This window comes from Crocodylus siamensis, chromosome 1 (assembly GCF_052110815.1).
Source record: "Crocodylus siamensis isolate JL-2025a chromosome 1, ASM5211081v1, whole genome shotgun sequence".
Lineage (NCBI taxonomy): Eukaryota > Metazoa > Chordata > Crocodylia > Crocodylidae > Crocodylus > Crocodylus siamensis.
In genome coordinates, this window is record NC_143395.1 from 346,590,215 (window position 1) to 346,605,079 (window position 14,865).

Here is a 14,865-nt window from a genome sequence, read left to right on the forward strand (position 1 = left end):
GAGAGGACTTAAAACTTTCAGAGAAGGATTAGACAAAGGTTGAAGTCTCTGCAGGAGATCCTAGAACCCGGCCTCCCTCTGCCCACCCCTGACCCACTGTGTAAATATTCTAACTACTAGGCTGGTATACAAGAGTTGTGCATTGTGTCTTGAGGCTGCATTTTGTAAAGAGCTGCCTTCATGCTGTTAGCATTCCACAGTTGTTAGATGAGTTTTCTGGCTACCCTAATGAATTGGGACTTGGACATGAGCACCTTTCAGTTCTGATTTGGATAACAACAGAGATTAGATGGTATTTTGGTATCTAAGCAATTGATCTAGATTCCATGTGAGCATGCACAGTAGCTAAATCTAGGCATTTAGGGTTTTGTTTTGTTTTTTCAGGCCAAAATATATGTGTCTAATGAATTTAGTTACTGAAGTACTTTTGTGGCTAGACCAGGAGTACTTTGATTATTTTCTGTGATGTTAAATTGTACCTGGGCACCTGCAAGATCATTTTGTTCTTTTCTGAACTGTCAAGGACCTAGATCCCAAATGCAATTTAGTTGCCCAAAGTATGACTCATGTTCAATTTATACACATTAGCGCAAATCACAATTCTAAAAATTCTCTCTTGATTGCCACCTAAACCTGAAAGAGCCGAAAGTCTGTAGGCGTGCCAGTTTTTTTACACTAAAATTCCCAATATGCCCACGTTTGTTTGTTTGTTTTCATTGTGGGGGGGAGGGGTTGTGTTTGTATGTGTGCAGAAAATAGTTTCACTTTTAATAGGGCTGAGCCGTGCATTGTCCTTTTAGGATCTGTAAAGCAAGCTTTCTTCTGCCTTTATTGTACAAGGAGCTTGAACTGATAGGCACTCTCGGAACATACCTGGTATCACATTCTGCACAAAATACAGTGAAAGTTCCTGTTTTCTTTCTGGATATGACAGAAGAAGATGAAACCTTCTTCCTTTCTTTTCAGTAGCTCAGCGGGTACAGTATTCATATCAGAGGTGGGAGACCTTGTTTCAACTTTTCCTTTGCTTGAATGGAAGTAAACCCTCATCTTCCACCTCCTGAAAGTATGCCCTAAGGACCAAGGTAATGGCTTTCTTTTGTTTATTTTTATTAGTTTCCTATGGAATTGAATTCTTTACCATGGCTGTTGAAGCCGTTCCGTTCCATATAAATGGAATTAAAGATTGAATGGGGCAGATAGAGAATGTGAAAGAAAGCATACATTTCTAGTCTTGTACTAGGGTATTCTCCAGGAAAAAAAGGGGACTGATATCCAGACCCCAGTGTAAGCACTATTTACATGTATACAGATGCCAGGAAAATAAACATACAGATTGAATCCCACTGGGAGGGAGGGGAGAATGGCAGCCAGGCACCTGACATCTTGGATTAATACTCTAACCACTTCTGGCTATTGTGCTTTATAAATTATCCCTACCACATTCTGACTTGGTCTAATTTTAAATGAGAAATATGCACTACTTTTTTGAAGGAAGAGATAGCACTTGCATTGAAAAGAACAGGTTATTAAGAAAAGCTGGACATATGCAAGTCAATGGGACCAATTGGCCAATGTGACTGAAGAGCCACTTTACAGATTGGTCTTTTCATAGATTTCATAGACATCAGGGCTGGAAGGGACCTCGGGAGATCATCGAGTCCAGCCCCCTGCCCAAAGGGCAGGAAGTCAGCTGGGGTCATAGGATCCCAGCAAGATAAGCATCCAATTTACTCTTGAAGGTGTTCAATGTAGGTGCTTGAACCACCTCCGCTGGCAGACTGTTTCAGACCTTGGGGGCTCGGACAGTAAAGAAATTTTTCCTTATGTCCAGCCTGAAACGGTCTTGCAGGAGTTTGTGACTGTTTGACCTCATCATCCCTTGGGGCGCTCTGGTGAACAAACATTCCCCCAGATCCTGGTGGTCACTCATGAAACTCATGAAAATCATGGGAGGTCCCAGATGATTGGAAAGGGGCAAATTTACTGCCATTTAAAAAAGGGAAGGAGGAGGATCCAGGGAACTGCAGACCAGTCGGCCTCACCTCAGTTCCTGGAAAAATCATGGAGCAGGTCCTCAAGAAATCCATTTCAAAGCCCTTGGAAGAGAGAAAGGTGATTAGGAATAGACAGCATGGACTCACCATCCATGTCCCCAAGAGCAGGGGCATGTGGTTGCCATGGGGAAAAAAGCCGTGGTACAAATTCTGCAGAAAATACAGTGGAAGTTCCTGTTTTCTTTCAAGATATGACAGAAGAAGATGAAGCCTTGTTTCTGTCTTTTCAGTAGCTCAGTGGGTAGAATATTCACAAATAAGCTAAGGAAGTATGGGTTGGATGAATGGACTGTAAGATGGATAGAAAACTGGCTGGATCATTGGACTCAGAAGGTAGTAGCCCATGGTTTGATGTCTAGTTGGCAGCCATTATTGAGTGGAGTGCCCCAGAGGTTGTTCCTTGGGCCAGGTTTGTTCAATATTTTCATCAGTGACCTGGAAGATGGGATTGGAGTACATGTTCAGCAAGTCTGTAGATGACACCAAGCTTGGTGAGTAGTAGCTACACTGGAGGGTAGGGTTAGGATTTAGAGACACCTAGAGAAACTGGAGGATTGGACCAAAAGAAATCTCATGAAAGACCAAAGAAATCTCAAAGTTCTGCCCTTAGGACAAAACAGTCCGATGCACCAGTACAGGCAGGAGACCAACAAGCTAAGTAGTAGCTCTGCAGAATAGTTTTAGGCCCAGCACTACACAAAGCATGTGGACAAATTGTAGAAAGTCCAACAGAGGGCAACAAAAATGTTTAAGGGCCTAGGGCACATGACTTCCCCTTGGTCCAGTTGCACACCATCAAAATGATCCTTCTGGAGCCTGCCTGACTCCACACTGAAATCCTAGAGGTCTAGTTGGGCCTACACTCCATCCATTTTGCTTCATTTCTCTTGGTTGAAATGAAAACTGCTATGGACTTATTGCTACTCCAGAGGAACACCTTCATGTAGAATAAAAGGACCTGAAGAGACCTGTAAGATGATTAAAGGCTGGTCCCCTGCCATGGGCAGGAGGTGGTTGGGCTCAAACAAACTCAGGTGCTTGTCAAGTTTCCTCTTGAACACCTGCAAGGATAGTGACAGCACCACCTATGCTGGGAGAGTATCCCAGAATCTAGATATCCATACAGCAAAGAAGTTTTTCCTAATGTCCAACCTAATTTTTTTTTCTCAATTAGCTTATGTCCATTGGTCCTCTTTCATCCTAGAGGTGCATTTCTAAAGAGTTGCTCCCCTAGATCTTGGTGTTCACACTCGACATACTTGTAGGCAGCTATCAAGTCACCTCTCAGTCTTCTCTTGCTCAAACTGAACAAGTCCAGTTCCCAGAGTCTCTCCTCATAAGGCCTATCCTCCAGGCCCCTAATCATATCGGTGGCCCTTCTCTGTACCCTTTTGAGCTTATCCTTCCTGAAGTGCAGTGCCCAGACCTGGACACAGTACTCCGGCTGTGGCATCACCAATGCCAAAAAGACAGGGAGGAGCACCTTCCTGGATCTGTTCATAACACATTGGCTGATACACACCAGAGTTCTATTTGACTGCCAGTGATGTCATTGGACCATTAGCTCATATTCATCTTCTGGTCGATTGTCACCCCCAGGTCCCTTTCAGATACAATGCCAGCTAGTGGACCATCACCCATTGTATAGTTGTGGTGAAAGTTCTTCCTACCCAGATGAGGAATCTGGCACTTGTCCCTATTGAACCTCATCTGATTGCATTCAGCCCATAGGACCAGTCTGTCAAGGTCATCCTGGATCCTTACCTCGCTATTTGTACTTTCCACTCCCTCATTCAAATCATTGATGAAGATGTTAAGGAGCATAGGCCCAACCACTGATCCCTGGGGGATACCACTGGAGATGCCCCTTCAGGATGAGGCTTTCCCATCAATTACAACTCTGTGGAATTGGCCTCTGAGCCAAGTTTATAGAAAAAAAGACTGAGAGGGGACTTAATATCAGCCTTCAGCTACCTGAAGTATGCTTCCAGTGGAGCAAGATGGGGTGTGACTGTTCTCAGTGGTGGCAGATAACAGAACAAGAGCAATGGGCCTTAACATGCAGCAAGGGAAGCTGAGATAAGATTTAGGAGAAATTTTCTCACTGTGTGGGTAATAAAACACTGGAACAGGCTACCCAGAGAGGTTGTGGACTCTCGATCTTTGGAGATTTTTAAGGCCCAGCAAGACAAAGCTTTGGCTGGGATGATATTGTAGGGGATGCTCCTGCTTTAAGCAGGGGGTTGTGTCGGGGTAAGGCCTCGACCACCTCCCCATGTTGGGGCCGCTTACTGGGCACCAAGTCTTTGCTCACCTGTAGTTGGGCGTTTTACACACGCTTGACTCACCTGCCACGACTTTGATGTTAGTAGAGTTGATTCAGATGGTCTGGTGCGTGTCATCCAGATATGAGACTCCTTGGCATCACGTGGGTCCCGCGTTGAAGAGGGCTCCACCACCCCTACACCCTTGCCTGTTCCACTGGGTGGTGGCCGCCTATCTGGCCCAGCCATGTTTTCGTAAATCACTCAGATTGTCCAGAAAAGAAATGGACAGATTAACACAAATGCTCTGGTCAGGGGTTCCCTGGATCAAGGCGGCTGCTTCAGCCTTCTGCAGACAACCTCCGATATACTCCTGTCCGCCGTGGGGTCACAACCCCCTCTCTAGCTCCCACTGAGCTCTTCTGGAGGACTTATTCGATCCCTCTGTTTATAGTTAAGGCTCCCTGGGGCCGCTCCGCCCCTATTAAAGGAGCTACGGTGCCCACAGTCAAGGAGTGCCCTTATATTAGAGTTTATATGGTACTCGGCTCCCGCTGGGTCTCAGTCACTCCCGGCTGGTAACAAAAACAGTCCGCTGGCCCACGAGGCCAGCCGCCTGGGCTCAAAAGCCCCGCTGGGGTTTTCCCTTTCCCCAAAGGCTCCTACCACTTTTGAAAGCTGCTCGCATCCGCTGCAACGTGCTCCGGCCGGCTTCAGCTCCGCCACCACCTTCTCCCAGTTCTGCCTCTGCCCTGGCTGTCCCCGGCCTCTCTTTTATGCCGGTCCCAGGAGTACCGGCCCCTCCCTTTCCCACACACCTGGGGAAGGTGAATTCCCCCCCAGCATCTTGGGCCTGTAAGCACGTGACTCGCGGGCTCCTGCTTGGGTGTGGAGCCCCGGAGCCTACAGGCTCCTTCTCTCCCTCACAGGTTGGATTAGGTGATTTGTTGAGGTCACATCCAACCCTAATTTTCCATTATTCTGTGTTATAAGGATGCCTGACAGTCATCTCTTTAAAAAAGTCCTATACTCCCAACTCAACAAAGGTTACTGCTCTAGAGGTGGTCAAAAAGAGAAATTCAAGGACACCTTGAAAGCCAGTCTGAAGTAATGCAATATTAACATCAGTATCTGGGAGACAGAAACATTGAATCATCCCCAGTGCAACAAGGCATCAATCATTTTAAGCTAACTAACCTTGCTATGGAGGCTGATAGATGTGAAAGACAAAGGGAAATAATTGACATTATTCCTGCTTCTCAGAACTATTTGCCACATCTGCAGTCAAACATCTCAGATTGGCTTCCTCAGTAATCTACAGACTCACTGATAACTTCCGTATTTACTGGAAGATTGTCATCCTCACATTGAGGGACTGCTGAGAATGTGTCCGAAACTTTCATATCCCTTCAAACAAGCAGGGGAAACTCAGTGTCTCCTAGTCTGTGATTTTATTTGTTTAGACCTCCCTGAAGCAGCCAAAAAGAGGTATTGTAACTGCCTTTCCATTTACTCTGTGAAACTAAGGCGAGGGAAGTGAACCATTGTCTAGGCATATATGAAACTATGCACAAGTTACTGAAAAGGTGTTTGTCTCAAGATTAATTGTCAGATACCAGTGACTGACTTACTAGAGCAAGCCCTAAGACTCTCTGCATTGACAAATAGGTAGGGCTTCATGACATTTAGATACAGTTTGCTTTTGTTACATTTATATTGAATTAGAAATAGAATTATGAGTTAGAAATAGAATAGAAATATTGAGTTAGAGATAGAAATGCATAGTCTAGGGCAGGGGTGAGCTAAATGCAGCCCACAGGCTGGATGCAGCCCGCTAGGCCATTCTATCTGGCCGCAGGGCCCCTAAAAATTTAGAAAATTAATATTTATCTGTCCCTGGCTGCCTGTCATGCAGCCCTCAATGGCTTGCCAAAACTCAGTAAGCGGCCCTCCACCTGAAATAATTGCCCGCCCCTGGTCTAGGGGATGCTGTAAAAGGGTTCGGAATCATGACATCTGAGATGCATTTTCAGGTCAATTGGTGGGGGACACTGGCCTAGTCACTTCATCCCCTCATTTTTCAAGTCCCATGTCTGTAAAATGGGAATAATACTACTGAACATGTTATGAACAGTGTTGTACAAAAATATAATAATATAATAAAAATATAATAAAGATAATAATAATAATATATTGCTCCTATATTCTGTAGGTTACATAATGCATAATATGTATACCAACTCCCTTTAAATGTAAATTTCTCCCTCTAGGAAAAGCGTGTACAGGGAAGACTGTGTGATAGGGCCTGACAGCTGCTGAAGTATTTCAGGATAGTGTGACACTAAGGAGAAAAAGCCCCCCTTCTTTCTTCTAATATAACACATGCACTGTAAGGAAGGAGTAAACACATTTAAATTGGTACAGTTGTTTAATTTCTGTAATGAGAGTTTAAGGAAGTAAGAAAAGTATTTTCTATGAACTGAGCTTTTTCTTTTTTCCAGCTTGTGTCCCCTTTAGAATATGCTCAATTATTCCAAACAACTACAAACCTTTCTTGTTGTGCATTCCTAAATTTGTTGAAGATGGAAAGCCACTATATTTTGAAGATGACAGCTTTATACTCAATTTTGGGTTTAATTGCACAATAATAAGGCTTCAAATCTTTAATGCTATCATAGTTGGTGATTTAAATGATTATTCACTTGTAACACTGACTCCTAACGGAACAACTTTTGCATAAAGCAATAAAATAAAGATTAAATTGCAAAAATATCTTTCCCAAGGAACCTTACTGGTGATAACCCCAAATTCAATAGGAAAAAAAGAAAAGTTCTTTCTTGACCTGCTTCTTTCTTATCCATTGTATGAATAATATTATTTTTACTTCCACATTTCCATATATCATCTAAATTTAATTTAGGTACAAAAAATGTTTTTAAATGTACTGTAATGAAGCCAACCCTGAATTAATTTCCTCTCCCCATCAGCCCCTTTTTTCAGGAAAAAAAGTATGTAATTGAACTGTGTATAATTAAAAGCTCTCACAACTTGACATCAACTAGTATACTATACTGCTGCAGGAAGAGTTTATTGGAACAGAACCAGGTGTTAGTCACAAATCAATTTTGCTGGAATGGGCACATTCAAGAATCATCCTCCAAGCAAAGAGATTAGTGAGTTGCAATACACTAAAGAGGGGGGAGTAAAACATCTGTTGTTATTTCTTAGCTGATCCTGTACTGAATGTAAGCTCTTGATGAAGTATTGATGGTTTGGGGTGTGGCGGACATGGGAAAGTTTAGGAAGAAGGCAAGGCAGAGTATCATATTAGAAACTAATTTGTTCAAAAATGTGTAAGTTTTCATAGGTGACAGCATCTGATGAAGTTAACTATCTTGGGTTACTGAGGCATGCTGTCGTATAAATAGTCATAAAAGCTAATCAGTAACTTTCTTAGATATTGCATAGTAAAAAGGCAACACTATTATCAGTAGTAGGTTGAGGTGAATCTCTCTGTCTGCTGCTGCAATCTCTTTGCTGGCTGCCTCCATGTCTAGAGTGAAATTTGATGGTTTTGACATTTAAAGCCCTACATAAAATGGTTCCTACATAGCTTGCTGACAGATGGCACCCTATGTGTCATCTTATCCACTATGAGGTCTGGGGATTTTTAAACCTGCAAAGGCAGAATAGGGGTGAGATTCCCAAAGGGACATAGACATAATGATATCAAGTGTTCTTATACCTAAAAGTTAGATATTTAAATATAGAAGTGGAATTACAAAAATCTAAACTGGATGCCTAAGTTCACTGTATTTTAAATGTGGAAAGTTATGTGCCTAAGACTGGAATTCACAATGCACGTTGAGGGGAAGTGGAAACCAAAGCTAGTCAATACAAAATGGTGCAGACATGAATTTGTCTCAAATCTTGCCTTTTCTGCACAAACTGGGATTTGTTTAAACCACACTGTTTTTGGAAAGCTTTCTAATGGCACTCCTGTTTCATGCAGAAAATGCTTCTTACAAAATGTGAGCCAACATCCCTAACAAGAAGAAAGTGTGTATGGTAAAAGTATTGGTAAGAGCCTGTATTTATTAAGAGTAAAAAGGAAGTGGGATAGACTGGTAGAAGAAAATATTAAGATCTTCAACTTTCCTATCAGGAAAAAAAAAAGAATACATGTTAAAAATACTCACTTTTCCAGATTTCTGTCACTAACCCACTCTGGGACATCAGCTGATCTACTTTCAAATTGCTTCTGATTAACTCTTCTCCTCACCACATATCCAGCATGCACAGGATTGCACAGGCATGTTAATAATAGGGGATCCATTTGTTTTCAGATCCAGAATCACCTCTCAAATGCACTGATGCAACTCCATTGGACCAGATCGTTCCTCCTGTTACTAAAGTATATTACAGAATAGTGCAATGATTTGCAATGGCATTGATTCAAATATCAGTGTCCATAATGCAGCATATTGAAGTAAATAAAACACAGGAATGGCTTTCGGAGCAGAGGCTAGAGGCCAGAAACTCCAGTGTGCTATAGTACTGTCTTCTCTGTTGAGCCAGAAAGTTAGACTTTTGCTTGTACTCCTTTTGGCCCTCTGACTCTTTCCTTCTTGGCTGTTCAAGAGGCCAGCTTTAATATAAAGAAGTTACTCACATCCACATTTTCCGTGCAGAGTTTGGGTCTTAGAGCAGGGGTTGTCAGTCTTTTGCTACACTGGTGAGTGCTTATGATCTGCCTGTGGCTGCAGGCTGGATGTCTCTGCCCCCAAGAACAGACAGTTGCTTTCACATCCTGTCACTTCCAATTCCTGACCCAGCCATAGTAAGGGAGGCGCAGATACAGCACAGCAGCAGGCTACATAGCAGAGATGAGCACTGTGGAAGGTTTTGATGGTATGGTGCAGCTGCATGCCACTGATCTCCCATGCTGGTTTGGAAATCTTTCTAGGTTGTTGGATCCCTCCTATAGTTGCCCACTCCTGAGTTAGAGCACTTTGCTGGGACACAGTAGGTGTAGATTCAAGCCCCTTTGGGCAAAGGGAATGGCTTAGAACCCAGGTCTACTGTGACCTAGGCAATTGTTCTAACTACTAGTCTAAGATGGAGAAAAAAGGCTTTTTATTCTGTTTGGTAGGGAGATGCACTTGTGCATGTGTAGAAATCTGTTCTAGTCAGAAGCCCAGCTAAAAGGCCTTACACAGTTGGGGGAAGGTGGAATTACAGCCAAGCAGACATGTCCTAGAAAAGCTTAAAATCCCTCATTGTAATGAAGGAAGAGTCTCAAGTCTCATGGCTAACTAAGGCTCTGTCTCTGGAGGGAGTTAAGAGCTTCCCTTCAAAATGAATGAAAGACCTGTGTGGTTTTGCAGGGCAAGGTAGAAGGGACCCAAAAGTGCTAGTGGGCCTCAGACAGAGAGTACAGACAGTGAGCATAGAACTGCACATCTACACATGCAAAGCAGATTATCTCCATAACTTTAGTTGTGTAAACCAGAACTTTGCTGACAGCTACATTTTGGGTTTTGAATAGATATCTGTGTAGAGGTGACTGGTTCATATTCTTCTTTTAAAGTCATGTCAGTGTTGGTGTCATGGCAATAACTTACATAACTTAGGAATTAGAGAACTTGGCCAAGAAGTGAGATACTGTTGATTCATAGTCTTGATTCAAACACACCTTATTCCTCACAGGAGAATGCCCTAATCATCAAGCTGTTTTAAAGACATGTTGGATAAAATTCAAGAACAACATAGAAAACAGGGACTGTAATCTTTGCAGCCCTTTTCTCCCTTTCCTCCAAAGTGAGTGCCTGTAACAATGAGCAGACAAACTATTTTTTGCTTCCTTGTTTTCCAGACTCTTGCATTTCTGGCTGCACAATCATGTCTCTCCAAGAGGAGAATGCTTCCAACTTAGTTTCACCTGTGGCCTAGTGGTTAGGATACTCTTCGGAGAAACAGGGAGTGGAGACATCAGGCCAAAAAGAGCTTAGAACATGGGTGTCCTGATTCTTGGACAAATATTCTAATTATGCTAAGTTATTATATAAAGGAGAAATACTAACAATAGGGCCACCAGCAGCCATATCTTTGTATATATGTGGCCTTGGCTATTAAACTTAGTGTTCCAGGTGAAGTTAGGTAAGAGCTGATCACACATCTGGGGCATGATAAAATCTGTCTTGCATATTAGGTGTCACTCCAAATCATGGCTAGTTTTAAGTGGGAGGTAGAAATCAAGCCACTCAGACTAGGGTACTTCTGTAGAGCACAGGAGTTTAAGGTTTGACACCTGGGAAAATTTGAAATTCCAAAATGAAAGTTCATAATAAATGTAGGCATCTCTTGAGTTTCATGGCTGCCAGAGTGGAAGTTTTCTGAATTGCTTTGAAGGAGAGTTGATGCCTAAATCCCACTTTAGTTTTGATTTAGATGGTTAAGACAACTCTCTGAATCTCACTCTAATCTGGCACATCTATACATGCACTTTAATGCACATTAGCATATCTTAATGCACATTAAAGCATCACAAAAATCCATGCACTTCCATTAATGCACATTAAAATAGGCAAATGTGCCTTTTTCTAGTACCTAACAATGGAAGTACTATATGTAATACACATTAGCAAAAGCACATTAATGAATGTGTAGGTGGCTCTGAGTTGTATTTCTTCTTCTATGCTTTTTTTTTTACAACTTCCCTTTTCCTTCACTGGTATAAGGGAACATATTTTAAGTAGAGTTTTGAAATCTTTTTAATGCCCAAAAGTGTTTAGCAAAGGACATTGAGCTATTTTCTTGATTTATTTGTTTTTAAAATTTGAAACTACTGTTGGAGTTCTGTGATTTGTTTTTATTCTGTCCCTGTAGGTTATTCAAAACTGAAGATGTTATGTTTAGATAGATAAGGTAGGCATATAGCATGCTTTTGTTTCCTAAAAAGGTAGGGGAATACTCATGATCACAAATCTGAAACATACTTTCTGAAAATATTCTACAATATTCTCTAACCCTATGCTAGATCAGTGAACTGCTTTGAGAGCAAACTTTTGGATTACTATATTTACACAACAAAACAGAGGAAGACAAACCTGCAATTCAAACATAAAGAATAGTCATTAAAGGGATGGAATATAGGCTTGAGGATCTTTTTTGTGTTACTTTTTTCCTGTAGTCAGAGACGTGCTGATTTGTTTTTCAGTTCTGCCAACTTTCCATTGTTTCTGGTCACTGCCAGAGTCCCACAGACCTCTGAAAAGCTAGGTGTCTACACATGTCTACTTATCTTTCTCCTGCCAGCTCTATTAGATGTCTAGTCTTGCCTGCTTTTCTTTGTGCTGTTTTTTTTTTTTCCTTAGCACCAGTTACCAGAGGATCCATACACTGATGTATATCATTCTGCATCCTTGCCCAGGATTTGTTGGGTAAAGACACACATACACCTAGAGCCATTTAAAAAGGGCAGAAATTGTTATATGCGAATTGTTGTGCGAGCAAGGCATAAACATTACAAATGTAGTAATGTCTCCCCCGCCATCCTCTCCCCAAAATTTTTACACTGCTAGAATGCACCTGTATTTGAAAGCTTATCTAAGTCTATTCCAACTATGTAGTTGGTCCAATAAAAGGTAAAACCCCCCAAAATTCTTGCCACTCACATATTTCCTGGACCATCTTGGCTACGATATAATTCCAACACTACCATTAAAACTGGAGTGGTTTTGTTATATTTATATCATTCTCAGCTTACCCATATATATAGGAACATAATATCTGCTGCCCTTTAGACCCATCCCCCTTCTGAAATGTCTCCAAAAGTGTGTGCGCCCATACCCTGAGTGAGTTTTGCAACGCAGTGGACTTGAATTCTATATCAGCACCTCTGTTTTTCCCACTCCCTGCTGCATGAAGTAGCATGGGATAATATTTTTGCTGCTGAATTTAAATAAGAAAAAGAATAATCCAATTGGTACGATATGCCCTTTGTTTTTTATTTAACATTTGTTATGACAATTAAAAGAAGATGATCACTGCATAGAGTAAATTGGATAAACTGAAAAGGGAACTATGTTTATTGAGGATATAAGGTCTTGGAATTCCAATGTTAACAGTGATACATTTGAATGTTTACCCTTTTAAAGGATTACTTACAGACATAGATATGTATATTTCATTTTGATAGTAAAGTCAACATTTTCAATTTGCAATATGCTATTAAGTTATGTATAATAATGCATAATTACATCATAGAAACAGCTGGGTGAGGAAACTGATTTTGGTAGCTCTTTTGTGGGCTATTAAAATATTTCTGGCACTCAGGAGGGAAGGAATGAAGCTTATGCTAGGATTTGGGACAGATTAGGATCAAGTTTTATATACAATTTTGATTTTAGCAAAGTGTTAATTCCATTCCATTTCCCATTTTGGGTCAATGGACTTTAGATCTAATCTTGAGCCAAAACTAAAGACATGGTGTCTAGTTCATTAACTTTTTTTCGGGTTCAGACCGTTGCTCTAACTTCGATTTGACTAGACTTATAACATAAGTCAAAAAGAACTTGATAAAAACATATTGCTTAACACTAAAAGATTGGACTCCACTAATATTAGATTAACTAGTTAAATACTGAGTTCTGAAGTGGTCCAGTTACCCAAAACTGAAAAATATATATCAGGTACATACAGCCTGGAATACGCATTATCTGCACAAAATTCCACTCAAGATGATTCTTCTTTGCCTTTTTGTCCAGCATGTAAAATTCTCATTTAACCAGAAAAAGTCCTCTCGTAAAGCAACAGTAATAAAATTGATTTAATCTAGGAGATACTGTTTTATTATCCTGGGTGAAAGATTAACTCCAATTCTTTCACTGTGTTGCTGTTTCCCACTATTATAGTAGATCAGATATCTCCCTTATGTATTCTGATGTTTGCTGCTGTTTTTATTACAGAACTAGCGATTTGCTTACATTGTAAATGTATTTCTATGTCCTTTTTAAAGACAAGCTTTCCCCAGTTTTAAAAGAATATGAATCAACTCAACATGGTAATTTTATATGCCCAAAGCACAATCAAAAACCTGTGATTGCATAAAAGCAGCTTATTTTGACTTAATAGACCTAATTTACAATATACTATTGTTCTTGAACTAGTTCATTTTGAAATTCTTCATGCATCTCCAGGTTATATTAAGATCAAACAAATGAAGAAAGAAGGCTAGATTCTGGTATTTATTCAACTGGTGTAAATCTAGAGCAGCTCATTTCAAAGATATTGCAGAAGATTTATATTGGGTAACTCTTAGACCCAATTATGTCTACTTTTTTCTGCATCAAAATAAGGCAATGGTGAATTATATTAATAGAATAATATACTGTAGCTCTTTACCAATATATTGAAAGTCCAGAATCTATTTCCTGCTGTACTGCTCTGAAAGAAGGTGAAAATAAGTGGCCATAAAAGTGTTATCTCCTTCCTTGGTGCTTCACTATAAAAACCTAGGGAATCATTACTGTGTCTTGATTTATCTCCCTGTATAAAATCTCTGTTATACTCCAGTATAATGACCATTTTTAAACCCACCAGGCTATTAAAAGTATATTTTTTTAATCTAACAACATTTGTATAAAGTTTAGTTTTTTTCCTCCAAATGATACATTGGAATTATACAGATAACTCATTAAAACACTATGATGCATAAATACTCCTTCCATCAATAATAGATCTCAATGTGCACTGCATATCAGTATTATCTCCTTTGATGTAAATGGTTTGGGTGACAATGCAGCAACTTCATATATCTCCTCATTTGACTTTCTTAACTTCATATTCTATCTGAACTATTTTAGCATTGTAATTTGCAAATAATTATTTGCTCTTTTACACCTGTACAGCCCAATCAATACAGGCCAGATCCAATAAAGTGTTTAGATATTTCATTGCAAGTGTCTGTCCTACTGAGTATAATCCAGAACCCTGAATAGGATCCTATGCTCCCTAGTTATTGACTCAGAAAGTGCTAAAAGTCACCATACTCAGTACACAGCTGCTGGAACCAGCCAAGAGATGACTTGGAGCTTCAGGAAAACACTGTTATATTTTCAGCATCTACAGCCCAGACCCCAGTCCTAAAGGTAGACATTTATTCTGTTTCTTTCAAAAAACATAAACTAGAGGGCAATTTTTTAGACTATACGCAGAAGGAGTAGTGATGGTGCTCCTCTTTCATTTATTATCTCCATTGTTTAAGCAATGCCCCAGTATGTGGGAGACTTAAGTTCCATTTTCTTCTGTCTTACAGGGTTCCAGCCTACATTTTCCACTGTCCTGGAGAATGCTCTAACTGCCACACTAGAGACTATGTTTTCATGGGGGGAGAGGAGGGAAGGAGAAAGAAGAAACACTCTTCACCTTTCCTGTTGAAGCTCGAAACAATGCAAAAATAATGGGGACAGATAGACAAAAAAGGGAGGATTGTAGTGCTAACGAGAAAATCCATTGAGTTAAAAAGGGTATGGGAGCTTACC